Genomic DNA, 12,543 nt, shown 5'->3' on the forward strand with positions numbered 1-12,543 from the left:
CATGTGATCGTGTCATCTCGTTGCTATTGTTTTCTGCGTGTCAAGTATTCATTCCTATGATCATGAGATCGTGTAATTCACTAACACCGGAGGAATACCTTGTGTGTATCAAATGTCACAACGTTACTGGGTGACTATAAAGGTGCTCTACAGGTATCTCCGAAGGTGTCCGTTGAGTTAGCATGGATCAAGACTGGGATTTGTCACTCCGTGTGACGGAGAGGTATCTCGGGGCCCACTCGGTAATACAACATCACATACAAGCCTTGCAAGCAATGTGACTCAACTGTAAGTCACGGGATCTTGTATTATGGAACGAGTCAAGAGACTTAACGAGATTGAAATAGGTATAGGGATACCGACGATCAAATCTTGGGCAAGTAACATACCGAAGGACAAAGGGAATGATATACGGGATTATATGAATCCTTTGCACCGAGGTTCAACCGATAAGATCTTCGTAGAATATGTAGAATCCAATATGGACATCCAGGTCACGTTATTGGATATTGACCAAGGACTATCTCGGGTCATGTCTACATAGTTCCCAAACCCGCAGGGTCTGCACACTTAAGGTTTGATGATGTTTTGGTATAGTTGAGTTATATGTGTTGGTGACCGAAGGTTGTTCGGAGTCCCGGATGAGATCACGGACGTCACGAGGGTTTCTGGAATAGTCCGGAAACGAGGATTGATATATAGGATGGTTTCATTTGGTCACCAGAAAGTTTTCAGGCATTACCGGCAGTGTACCGGGAGTGACGAATGGGTTCCGGGTATTCATCGGGAGGGGCCCACCCACCCAGGAGTGAGCCCAGTAACCCTAGGGTGGCGCACCAGCCCTTAGTTGGCTGGTGAGGCCATCCCAAGAGGGTTATGGCGCCACAAAAGAAAAATACCAAAGGAAAAGAAAAAACAAGGAAAGAGGGAGGTGGGAAGGAAGGAGTGGACTCCTTCCCCCAAACCGAATTCGGGTGGGAGTCCACCTCCTCCCATCGGTCGGCGCCCTAGGGGCTCCCTTGAGCCCCAAGGCTAGCCCCTCCCATCCTCATATATATATATATACACATATATATGTATATGTATATGTATATATATATATATATATATTGGTGGTTTTAGGTCTTTTGAGACACAACTTTGCCACGTGCAACTCAAACCTATACCACATAGTTCTTCCTCTAGATTGGATTTCTGCGGAGCTCTGGCGGAGCCCTGCAGGAGTATATTATCACCACCACCGTTGCGCTATCACGCTGCCGGAGAACTCATCTACTTCTCCACCTCTCTTGCTGGATCAAGAAGGCCGAGATCGTCATCGAGCTATACGTGTGCTGAACGCGGAGGTGTCGTCCGTTCGGCGCTAGATCGGAACGGATCATGGGACGACGATGATTTGAATCACGAAGTTGTACCACTACGTCAACCGCGTTACTTAATGCTTCCCGCTTAGCGATCTACAAGGGTATGTGGATCCAATCTCGCTCTCGTGGATGAACATCACTATGATAGGTCTTCGTATGCGTAGGAAATTTTTTGTTTCCCATGCAATGTACCCCAACAGTTTCCCCTTTCGTGCGGAGGAGGGAAGGACGTATGCGGGTTCCGAAGGCATCTCCCAAAGGTTTCCATTCAGGTGCAACAAGGCCATCGCCGCCTGCCGGTAGGACGGACGTAACCCCTGGACCCGTCCCTGCTGCGCTGACAGCCACTTTTGCAAGTGAATACCACCTTTGGGGCACGGGAGCATGTTCACCTGTTCCCCTTCAAAGATTGATTGTTGTGGGATCCCTTCCGACCCTTGCGATGGAGGAAGTGGACCCGGGTCGCCGCTATATATAGAGGATAGGTCGCTTCGTAGAGGGGGATCTGATCCCATACCTCCATCCCGATCCATTCATTCGCCCATTGGCACCACACAAAGGCCATCCAGCCTCCGGAGGCCCTCGAACACTGTACTAGTTCATCCACCAATCTTCACGAGAGGCAATCCACCAAAGTATAGGGTATTACGCTTCCCAGCGTCCCGAACCTGGGCAAACTGTCGTGTTATGTGTCTTTCTCACCATCGAGCGAGTTCTTTGCCATCCCCAACGAGTAGCGAGTTAGGTGAGGCGAGCCCACGAGAGATCTTCGTATACGCCCCTGAGTCCGAACCTTTAGGGTTTTGCGGAGCCCAAAATCCAACAGAATTAAATTATTACGTCAAGATTCCTCACCAGAGCATAGAAGATGATAAAAAATAACCCTACCCTCCGATATATAACTAGACTCAAAATAGTTTTTCCTAGACTCGACTCGGCCAAGTTCGATCAATCAAGGGGGCTCCTAGGTCGGTACTGCTCTGATACCAAGTTGTAACGCCCAAGATGCGGTCGTATCCTTATTTTGGCGCGAGGGCCTCGAGAGGGATAGAAACGCATCTCGTCGTTTCACAAGAATGGATATCGTTACAAGTACATGTACTGAAAAGATGAGTATAAAGAGTTGGCTTACACTCGCCACAACCTACATGAGAGTCACATCAGTACAACACATAAAATCATCTTGAAGAAGAGCAAGGTCCGACTACGGACGAAAACAAACGATAAAAGAGCGACTTCCATCCTTGCTATCCTAGGGTGTCGGCCTCGAACCCATCCTAGATCGATGAAGAACAAGAAGAAACTCCAAATGTACAATCAACGCGCTCGTGTCAAGTAACCCTTTACCTGTACCTGCAACCGGTGTTGTAGTAATCTGTGAGCCAGAGGGGACTTAGCAATCTCATTTCCAAAGGTATGAAGACTAGCAAAGCTTAATGGGTGAGGTATGGTTAAGTGGTGAGGCTGCAGCAAGCAACTAAGCATTTATTGAGATGGCTAACTTACGAGTACAAGAATAAAAGAGGGCGATGATCTACACATAATCGGACGTGAACTACTGATGATCAAATGAATGATTCCGAACACCTACTTACGTCAAACATAACCCCACCGTGTCCTCGATCGGAGAAGGAGCTCACGAAAGAGACGGTCATGGTTACGCACTCAGTTGGCACATTTTAATTAAGCTTACTTCAAGTTATCTAGAACCGGATGTTAAACAAAGTTTCCACGTTGCCACATAACCATGGGCATGGCTTTCCGAAAGATTTAACACTGCAGTGGTGCTCCAACTAGTCCATCACAAACTACCACACGCTACGACGGAATGACTTCGATAAGGGAAACCCGTGATCTCCTCGGGTTCCTATTAGAAAACCTCAACCTTGAGATAACCCAAAGCATCATCGGAATCCCTCGCACAAGACGCTCCAGAAAGGTAAAACAAGTCCAGCAAGGCCGCCCGGCGTGTCGACAATCCCGATAGGAGACGCGTATCTCGTTCTCTGGACACGACGGATGAGCTATGGTTACCACGCCAAACACCGAGTTGCTCCGAGTAGCGTTAATAAGCTGCTCTGTTTGGGACCAACACCATCAGCACTGGCCCCCCTTATTATGTTGAATTACTCCTTGGGTTCATGACGCCCTATGCTTTTCAGTATTAGTAGAATTATTATGTTGGGAAAATATAGTACCAAGTTGGGCCTTGCCAGACATGCTTTATCCCAAAACGAGAATCTAGGGGGTCCCCATAACAACCCCAAACATGTTAGGAGCGCTCATTTATGGAACATAAGACCGGTAGCCGAAACTAAGGTGGCAAAGGTGGAACAAAACACCGGGCTAGAAAGGCCGAGCCTTCCACCTTTTACGAAGTATATAGGTGCATTAAATTAAATAGAATTGAATAGGGTGATATAACAAGGAACCCATGTTTGCACATGGAAGCAACTGCACCTGCAACTAGCAACGTTAACAGATGGTTAAGCAAGCGGTAACATAGCCAATCAGTGGTTTGCTAGGTTGTGAACATGTTGAAGGTATTTCATGGCATTGTTTTGAGCCTGATATTTAACGGTGGTAGGCCGCGAGACGTAACGAAAGAAATGAAACAACTGGCATGGCAATGATTGTAATGGTATCTAGGGAAATGATCATCTTGCCTGAGATCCTTCTTGGAAGAAGAACGACTCCGTGAAGCAGACGAACCGACATAATAGAACGGGTCCTCACATTCCGACACGCTTGCGGAACTCTATCGAGACGAAGCAAACCGGAAACAAGAATCAACACATGGTATTCACCACGGCACATGCACGACATAATGCAATTCACATACGATGCATGATCAGTTTCAAGTATGCAAGGCATGGCATGTCAATTCACACAGTCAAACGCTACAGATTAATTGAAGCTCAATATGCAACGAGTTGCATATTGACGGAACTCCACCTTTTATTATTTATTTCACTCCCGTTTATTTTCACGGCAATATTAAATGTTGTTAAACATGGCAAGGGGTGAAGCACAAATTAAACTACCTATCTAGGCCTTTTAAATGAGGGCGGAGACGACATATAGCATCTCCGAAATGACCCCATGCGTTAACTTTGTAATCTATCCAGATTTTTCCTAATGACCTTTTATGTTTGTTAAACGGTCAAACAAAGTGGTTCACGTGATTCTACTCATCGTTCTAGTGCATGGGCAAAGCGATAACACGTTTATAACACGTCGATAGGCAAACCGATGCAAACAACATGTTTAAGTATTTTTATCATGCATGAAAGTTGGAAATTATTAATCAACGTGAAATTCTATCCAAGATACATATCTAACTTGTCGCAATCCAACGGACGGAATAGAAGTTATGTGCGCTTGAAAATATGCTCTTTTTCTGAAATTGAATAAATTCGAAAAACCAAAAAAAATCTAACGGCCGAAATCTGCTAATCTGGGCCAACACGCATGGGTGCTAGATAACTAAAAGGCGACTGGGCGGGCTTTAGTGGGGTGGCTCACCTCTGGGCTTGGCCCAAGCAGTGGAGAGGCACGTCGGCCGAGGCAGGCTTGAGAGCAGGCCGAAGCTGGGCTGGAGCTACAGCGGCTGGGCCGGCTCGCGGCCCACGCGGCGATGGGGCAGGCCGGCTAGGCCTCGGCACGAAGGAGTCGGCCCATGGCGCGGGGCGTTGGGGCGACGCTGCCCGAGGCCTGGACGCAGCGGACGAACGAGCGGCCGAGCCTCGATCTGGAGGCGGCGGCGATGCAAGGCTATAGAGCTCCGGTGCGGCGAGGTTGGGAGGGAGGCCGGACCTCCGACAGGGACTGCGCGGTAGCTCCTCGAGCCTCGGATCCGGCAGGGGGGTTGTTGGTCGGGCTCGGATCCGGAGAGGGCGCGCTCCAGCGACCCTCGGGTGGCCGGCCGGTGGCGGCCCAACGGTGCAGGCAGGGTAGGTGCAAGGCGACCGCGCAGGGTGCGGCTGCACACGGCGGGTGCAACTCGGGAGGAGCGCTCGAGTCGCCGGCCTCGAGAGGAGCGCTCGAGCAGCTCGAGTCGCCGGCCTCGAGAGGAGAGGAGAGAGGCTCGGCCTCCAAACGATGAAGGCGCGACCCGGACCGGGGAGGACCGGATCTGGGCTCGGGCAGGCCCTGGTCGGCTGGGCTGAGGAGAGAGAGGTCGGAGGTGGCCGCGGTGCGGGTTTCGAGGTGGAGGAGAGGTGAGGCCAAAATAGGCAGGGGTTAGGCTGCTATTTATAGCAAATGGGGATAGGGTTAGCTACTTCGGGCATTTTCGGACCCTCCGATCTCGATCGGACGGCTCCAGAAACGTCCTATGGTTAGGTTTGGCTAGTTGGGTCGTGTAGAGTGGCTTACACGGAGATGAGAGGAAAGTGTTGCAACCCGGCGACACAAATTACAACACCGAAAACGTTCGACGAAAACCCGATGATGGTGCTGCTACGGTCGACCGTTCGGGTACCAAACGGACTCCGATTGCGACGAAATTTGGCAGGCGGCCTACCTACACTATAACAAGACCGCACGCCAAGTTTCAACCCAAACTAAGAATATTTTATACGCACTTTTAAAAACAAGATTTTAACGATGTCGCGAGCGCGTGCGTTTGTGGTTGGTCCCAAAACGGTCAACAACGAACATGGAGAGAACTGGCAACTAATAACGAATGCAAATTTTGAAAACCAGCGGCAACAGAGTGCCGATGCAATGCTGATGATGCGAATGATGCGATGATGAGTGCGACGAACAAATAAGTCACAGGATAAAAACAAAATAAAAGGGGAATCTTCTGAAGCATCGGTCTCGGACTGTCACGGGCGGCTCGGTCTCGGGCTGGATGTCTATAACTTCTGTCAAGGCCATAGTATTTCGATTGACACTAGATATATCTGAACAATTGTTTCATTTGTATCACATAACATTCTTCTTCTTAGAAAATCATGATGTTTTATTTGAGAAGGTCGTGTGGAGGTTGCCGCTGTTAGTGGCTTCCCCGAAGGTCTCCATTGCCCGCGGCAGAGGACACAATGACTCGACCTCACGGTTCTACCAATTCTGCCTGAACGAGGGGATCCAGTCTGCCATAGAGATCCAATCGCGATGTGACCTATCCCCGCCTCGGAGATGCGTGTGGAAGATCAGATCTCGCTGCGACCTATATCAGGACAAAGGACAGGGTAAAGAAGCGTGGGTGGCGGCTCCATGGAAAGGGAACAAGGGGAGGGGACTGAGGTACTGTCGTAGTGGCTTTAGTCGGAGCACGCCGTATTCACCGACCTGAAGAAGGCATTCAACGCTTGGTTTTATAGGTCGAAGGTTGCAGCAAGGAGACTATCTTTCTTGAATAGCATGAACCCAACATCCTTATTTCCCTGCGTGCAAGAATGATCTAGTACTATTTGAAAAATACAGACACTATGTTCATCCGCATGGTCTGATCTGCAGTTGACCTCTTATGATCAACATATTCCAAAATGAGCAACAATGAGCTCATTGTCGATATTCCCCAACTCCTCCACACAGATCACCTACCCTGCTTCCTCCTTCCAACTTCCAATGTATTTATTGATTGAGATTGTGCACATGAGCTATTTGTGAGAATGTCAGCAAACAATGAAATTAGATTATGCATAGCTTTCCGGTGGCTGAATGGCTCTCACATGTTCTACTGCTGCAAATTTGTGTCATCAAGGGTACCTCCTTCAAACGTTTTAAATGTACTTTTGATATTGCATATTGTGATGATTTTATAACAGTGTGCCTGCAATTAGTTTGTAATCATTATTTTCTGTTGCCGAGGGGTGTTCTCCATTGGTGATGATCCAACAACTGATGCTTCATTTTTTCTGGATTAACAGGAAAATGTCAAAGTGACTAAAAAATGTAAGGACATCAGCATCTTCTCTTTCTCTATTATGAGAGCATAATGCATACGAACAACCAATAATACCTTTCTTGATTCAGGCTCCTGTTCTTTTTTACCCTTTGCAGTCCTGAAGGTAGAGGATACACTATCTTTACTACATTTTTATGGGTGTCTCCATTTCCGTACACACTTTGATACCTCCCAATAATGGTATGTATTTTCGAGAAAGATATCTGTACCTACAAAGAACATATCTACAAATAATTCACCCACTTTAAATGATACTTCAATCTGCATGTTCATCGAAATTAAGCTAATATTTTCTGATTCTCTATTGTTCTATTTTCAGTCCATAAACTGCATTTCTAGCGGGAGAGGGAGGTATAAGTGTGAGACGTACCCGTCCATCCAACGACCTTTGTGTTGTTTGCTCTGTCTGTGCGCGTGTGCGCAATTGGTGGCTGTCGATTCGTTGCCATTTTCTCTTATTTTGATATATCATAATATTTATGTGGATCGAAAATAGGATTTGTAATCTTCATCTCAAATTTCTAAATTATTTTAAACTAATATCAGTATGGTGTATTATTGATCGCAGTGCAATGAATTTTCTATTATATATTCGACTTAAGCCTTGACATGTATTGTCATGGAACTGATTTGCCTTTACATAGGTTTTTAGGTTCCCCCTCCAATTACCACAACATACATAATTTTCGGCAAATGGGTAGCAAGGCATGTGTGTTTTCAAGCATCTTCTTTAAAGAAACAGAGTATGTTAATACTGGTGTTTACCTGTGGTTTTTGTTAGATATAAACATATGATACTTATACTTAGTTGATTCTTTATTTTTGGGGGAAAGTATAATTTGCAGCATCAATTATTTAATTGTTTTCATAAGGTTTTCAACTTCTGCATGTCACAAGAGTATTGTGCATGATGAGTTTTTAGTTGTGACTTACCGCATTAATTATCAGAGGCCTATCGTGAGGTGGGTATGTTAGGATCAACCAAATGAAATATACTACCAACTTACCAATAATGCTCCTTCAAGATTGTGCACTGAACACTATTGCCACTCAATAAAAATAATAATAATTATTAAAAAAGTAATTTAATTTTTATGTAAGCATTACATTATATTTTAAAACTTTAAACGAAACTCCTCCCGTCCAAAAATAGATGTCTTACATTTAACATTATAATTGACATTTATTAAAATTAATGCCGCATAATGGCAAAACATGTAGGTTCTGCACCTTTTTCTAGCCCGGTGCAACGCACGGACATTTGTACTAGTTATATATTAAATTTCTTTAAAAACAAATTATTTATTTTCGTCCAACTAGACGTAGTACAAACGATGTGGGCCTTTGTGTTGGTACCGACGCGTACGAGTACAACTCGTTTACTTGTCCTCCAAGGACTCTCATGTATTGCCCCTCATATATATTTCATGTAGTCGCACCTAAAGACGGCGTGTCGTCTTGTGCTTGTAATACTCCACCCTCATAGTGATTGCGCCTTCGTGCGTCCGTGGTTTCTCCCGCAAGGGTTTTCACGTAAAAATCTGTGTCTTTCGTGTCTCGTTTATCTCGTTTTATCTAACAAGTGATATATGAGATTTTAGATCGAGAGAAATTAGGGTTCTGACGCGTGCGCCGTCGCACGCGTCTCGGATCCAAGACCGACAAGAATTTCTTCTGTTGCGTCATACTCCCTCCGTCCGGAAATATTTGTCCTATAAATGCATGTATCTAGACTTATTTTAGTTATAGATACATCCATTTTATTCATTTATAGGACAAGTATTTTCGGCCGGAGGGAGTATAAGCCGAGGCCGCTGCTCTCCGCCGACCCGATCCGGTTTCGCTCACCAGGAGAGCCTCGAGCCTCGGTTCCATCGCACGCCTCGTCGCCACCCGATCCGGTTTTGCTCGCCAGGAGGCCGCCGCTGTTACCCATCGTGAGTTGCTCTGCTCGTTCAAGTCCCGAGGAGGTACATTGCTCCTAGAGTAAAATTCATCAACAGTCACTGAAATCGTTCGTCGCGTGCAAAAACATCACTTAATTCACAAACTGTATTGTTTAGGTAGACAAACTTGTTCCGCGTCCGCACATACGGTCACCACGGACGTTTTCATTCGTATTCTGCTTGTGTGGCGCTGTCTTACTCATGTACGCTGCCATGTCATCATTTTAAGGACTGCAAAAAGAAAATTTCGGGACTGGAGGGGGGTTTGTGAGAAATGCCAGGGCCATCCGTTTTATCTTATGATCCTGTCAACATCAACTACCATTGACGGAGATGGGCTGGTGTATGCAACATCAACTGAGCACGCGGAAACCTGTACGTGGACGACGGGTTCAGTTTCCGGCAACGACGAGAGCGACAGGTCCCGGTCTCTTGCCGGTTCTAGCAAGCGGAAACCTGTACGTGGACGACAGGTTCAGTTTCCGGCAACAACGAGAGCGACAGGTCCCGGTCTCTGGCCGATTCTTTGAGGCTGGCTGAACTGAACCTGATGTGCAAGACAAGCGAATAGAACTGAACTGAACTGAATCTCACTGCTGAAAGCAACTATCTTATAATTTGTGAGAAGCATGATGAAAAGAGAAAGAGTATCATAAGATCCAATGCATTACAATGCATTACAAGTACGAACTAATGCATTACAAGCACCCAAAAACTCTCAGATGGAGATCAGAGTAAGCAAGCTAGGATCAATCCCTGAAGATGTCAAACATGGATGTTCTGCTCGTTGGGTAGCCACCAGTCCAGCTTGAACCATTTATAGTGCTTCTCCTCTCAGCTTCCTTTTTCTTTTCTTGCTCAATTCTCTTTTCTTTTGCAGCTGCTGCCTTTGCTGCTGCTTGAGCTTGCTTCTTCTCCTCCTTTGCCTTCCTTTTTTCCTCTGCCGCTTGTGCCTTTCTCTGTTGTGTTTCAAGCTTCTTCGTGTCTAAAGCTTCTTTCTTTCTTTGTACTTTATCTGCAGCTTTAGCCTTCTTCTCTTGTGCTTTCTTCTCTGCCTCTTGTAGCTTCTTCAGGACTTCTGCTTCTTTCCTCTCTTCAAATTGCCTTAGTTTTTCTTGCTTCATTTGTTGTGCTTTCTGGGCAATGCTGCTTCCAACTGATGGACTAGAACCAACAGATTCTCTTGCAGTACTAATGAAAGTACTTTCTGGTAATGGCCCTGGGTGAGTTCTTTGTTGACTAGGAGGTGGGAGCTGCAAAAATTTAGTCATGGCATAATTTAGTAGTGGCATAATTTCCAGTACACAAAAAAGAGTACTCTAACTACATAATTGCCTGAATATTGGGAACGTACAGTGTCCATCATCTCTTTCATCATGGTCTCCTCCAAGTTTGTGTATGTGGCTCTCTCCTCATGTTGTCCTTGCAGCATATACTCCTTATCACCATGAATTTTATGATCCTAACAATATTACAGTTAGTGCACCTAAAAAGCAACATAATTATAATTAACAGACAAATTGAAATTACTTCAGTGTACCTGAGTAATCACTGGTTCTCTCTCCTCATCTGACTCAGCTACTACTGTTCTGCCCCTCTTCCTGGGTTGCTTCTTTGGTGGCATACCAGATGTATAAGATTTGCATCCACCTTTGTTGTGCCCTGCAAGACCACAGTGGCTACAATGAATAATGACTCCATGCTTTGACAGTTTGACCCCTCCCCTCTTTCTTGGTTTTTCTTCAGGTTGTTTTCTTCTGTTCTTCTTTTTCCTCCCAACTTTCTTTTCATACTTTGGAGGGTCAATGTTAGGGCAGTTGACAATATGGTTCCACTCTGTCATGTCTCTGAGTGGCATCAACATGTGAGCATAAGCCCTTTTGTAACTCTCAACTGAGTAGCAAGAATTAACAAAATCAACTGGATTAAGTCTTGCTTCTCTCATACATGCAACTGCATGATGGCATGGAATGCCAGTTAAATTCCACCTTTGACAGCTGCATGCCCAGTTGTGCAACTCCACAATGTAGTCCCTACCCATGCTAGCAACAGAATAAACACCATCTCCTGCTTCTAATGGATAACAATTGTTGGACAATTCAATGTACTTCTCGAGTTTCTTTTGAATTTTTGGACATATGGGTCCCGTGAACAACAATGCTTCATCTCTTTTGTTGCACATCCTTGTTGTGAGTTGATTAAAAATTCTCTTAATCATTGCTAGAATCGGGAGTTCCCTTGCCTCAAGAATGTACCTACATAGTGGCATGCTCATGTTTAGGATTTTGGAATTTAAGTACAACTATATGGAGCATGGTTAATGAGGCTTACTTATTAAAAACCTCAGAAATGTTGTTCAGCAGCAAGTCACATTTGGGCCAGTCCCTTTGGAAAGCTTTCACCCATTGGTTTGGGGCTAATTCTTCCAGCCATTTGTATGCTTCAAAGTTTATGATCTTCATCTCTTCCATTGCCTCATCAAACCTCTCAGTGGTTGTGCATCTTGCTATTTTCCATAGTTGATTTTTTAGAACTTCTCCTCTAAATTCTTTGTTAAAGTTCTGCCATAGATGTCTCACACATAATCTATGCTCTGAGTAAGGAAAAAACTTTTGTACAGCTTTGATCAACCCCTACACATGTAAACACTTGCAAAGGTCAATGAACATGCATATAATTCAATTAAATTGCAGGAAATCCACTAAAGATGCACATAAGCAAGTTACCTTCTGTTTGTCTGACATAAAAGTCCATAAAGAAGTGTCTTGTATTCCCAGATCCTTCTTCATAGTACTCATAAACCAGTCCCAGTTGTTTGTATCTTCAATGCCCACAACAGCAATTGCAAATGGGAAGATCCAGTCATTTGGGTCAACTCCAACAGCAGTTAACAAAATACCCCCACTATTGGTCTTCAGGTGGCATCCATCCAGACAAATCACTGGCCTGCACCCTTTCATGAATCCCCTTTTGACTGCATCGAAGCTGAAATAGCACTGCTCAAACCTACCCTGGCCATTGACACCAAGATAAAAAGTACTTCCTGGATTTGCTCTCCTAAGCTCACTTGCAAAGTCCGAGAGCTTGTTGTATTGTGCATCTTCATCTCCATATATTAAGTTCTGAGCTAACTTCCTTGCTCTTCCCAGCTTTGATCTAGAGACTTTCATGCACCAATCCTTCTGCACTAGCATTCCTAAATTTTTTAAACTGATGTTCTCATCTGCTCTAATAGTCTCAATGTACTTCTCTGCAATAAATTTGTAACTAAAACCCCTGATTTTCCACTTCTTTGCACAAGTGTGCACATCAACTA

General features: G+C 45.2%; 1 long non-coding RNA gene across 1 annotated transcript; it reads left to right on the forward strand.

Moving 5' to 3' along the window:
* Positions 1–6,384: 6,384 nt before the first annotated feature.
* On the forward strand, positions 6,385–7,889 carry LOC123404571. The gene is made up of 3 exons (XR_006611854.1): positions 6,385–7,268; positions 7,377–7,461; positions 7,601–7,889. It is a non-coding gene; the product is annotated as an uncharacterized LOC123404571 (long non-coding RNA).
* Positions 7,890–12,543: the final 4,654 nt, after the last annotated feature.

The sequence above is a fragment of the Hordeum vulgare genome, chromosome 6H, assembly GCF_904849725.1.
Source record: "Hordeum vulgare subsp. vulgare chromosome 6H, MorexV3_pseudomolecules_assembly, whole genome shotgun sequence".
In the NCBI taxonomy this organism is placed as follows: domain Eukaryota; kingdom Viridiplantae; phylum Streptophyta; class Magnoliopsida; order Poales; family Poaceae; genus Hordeum; species Hordeum vulgare.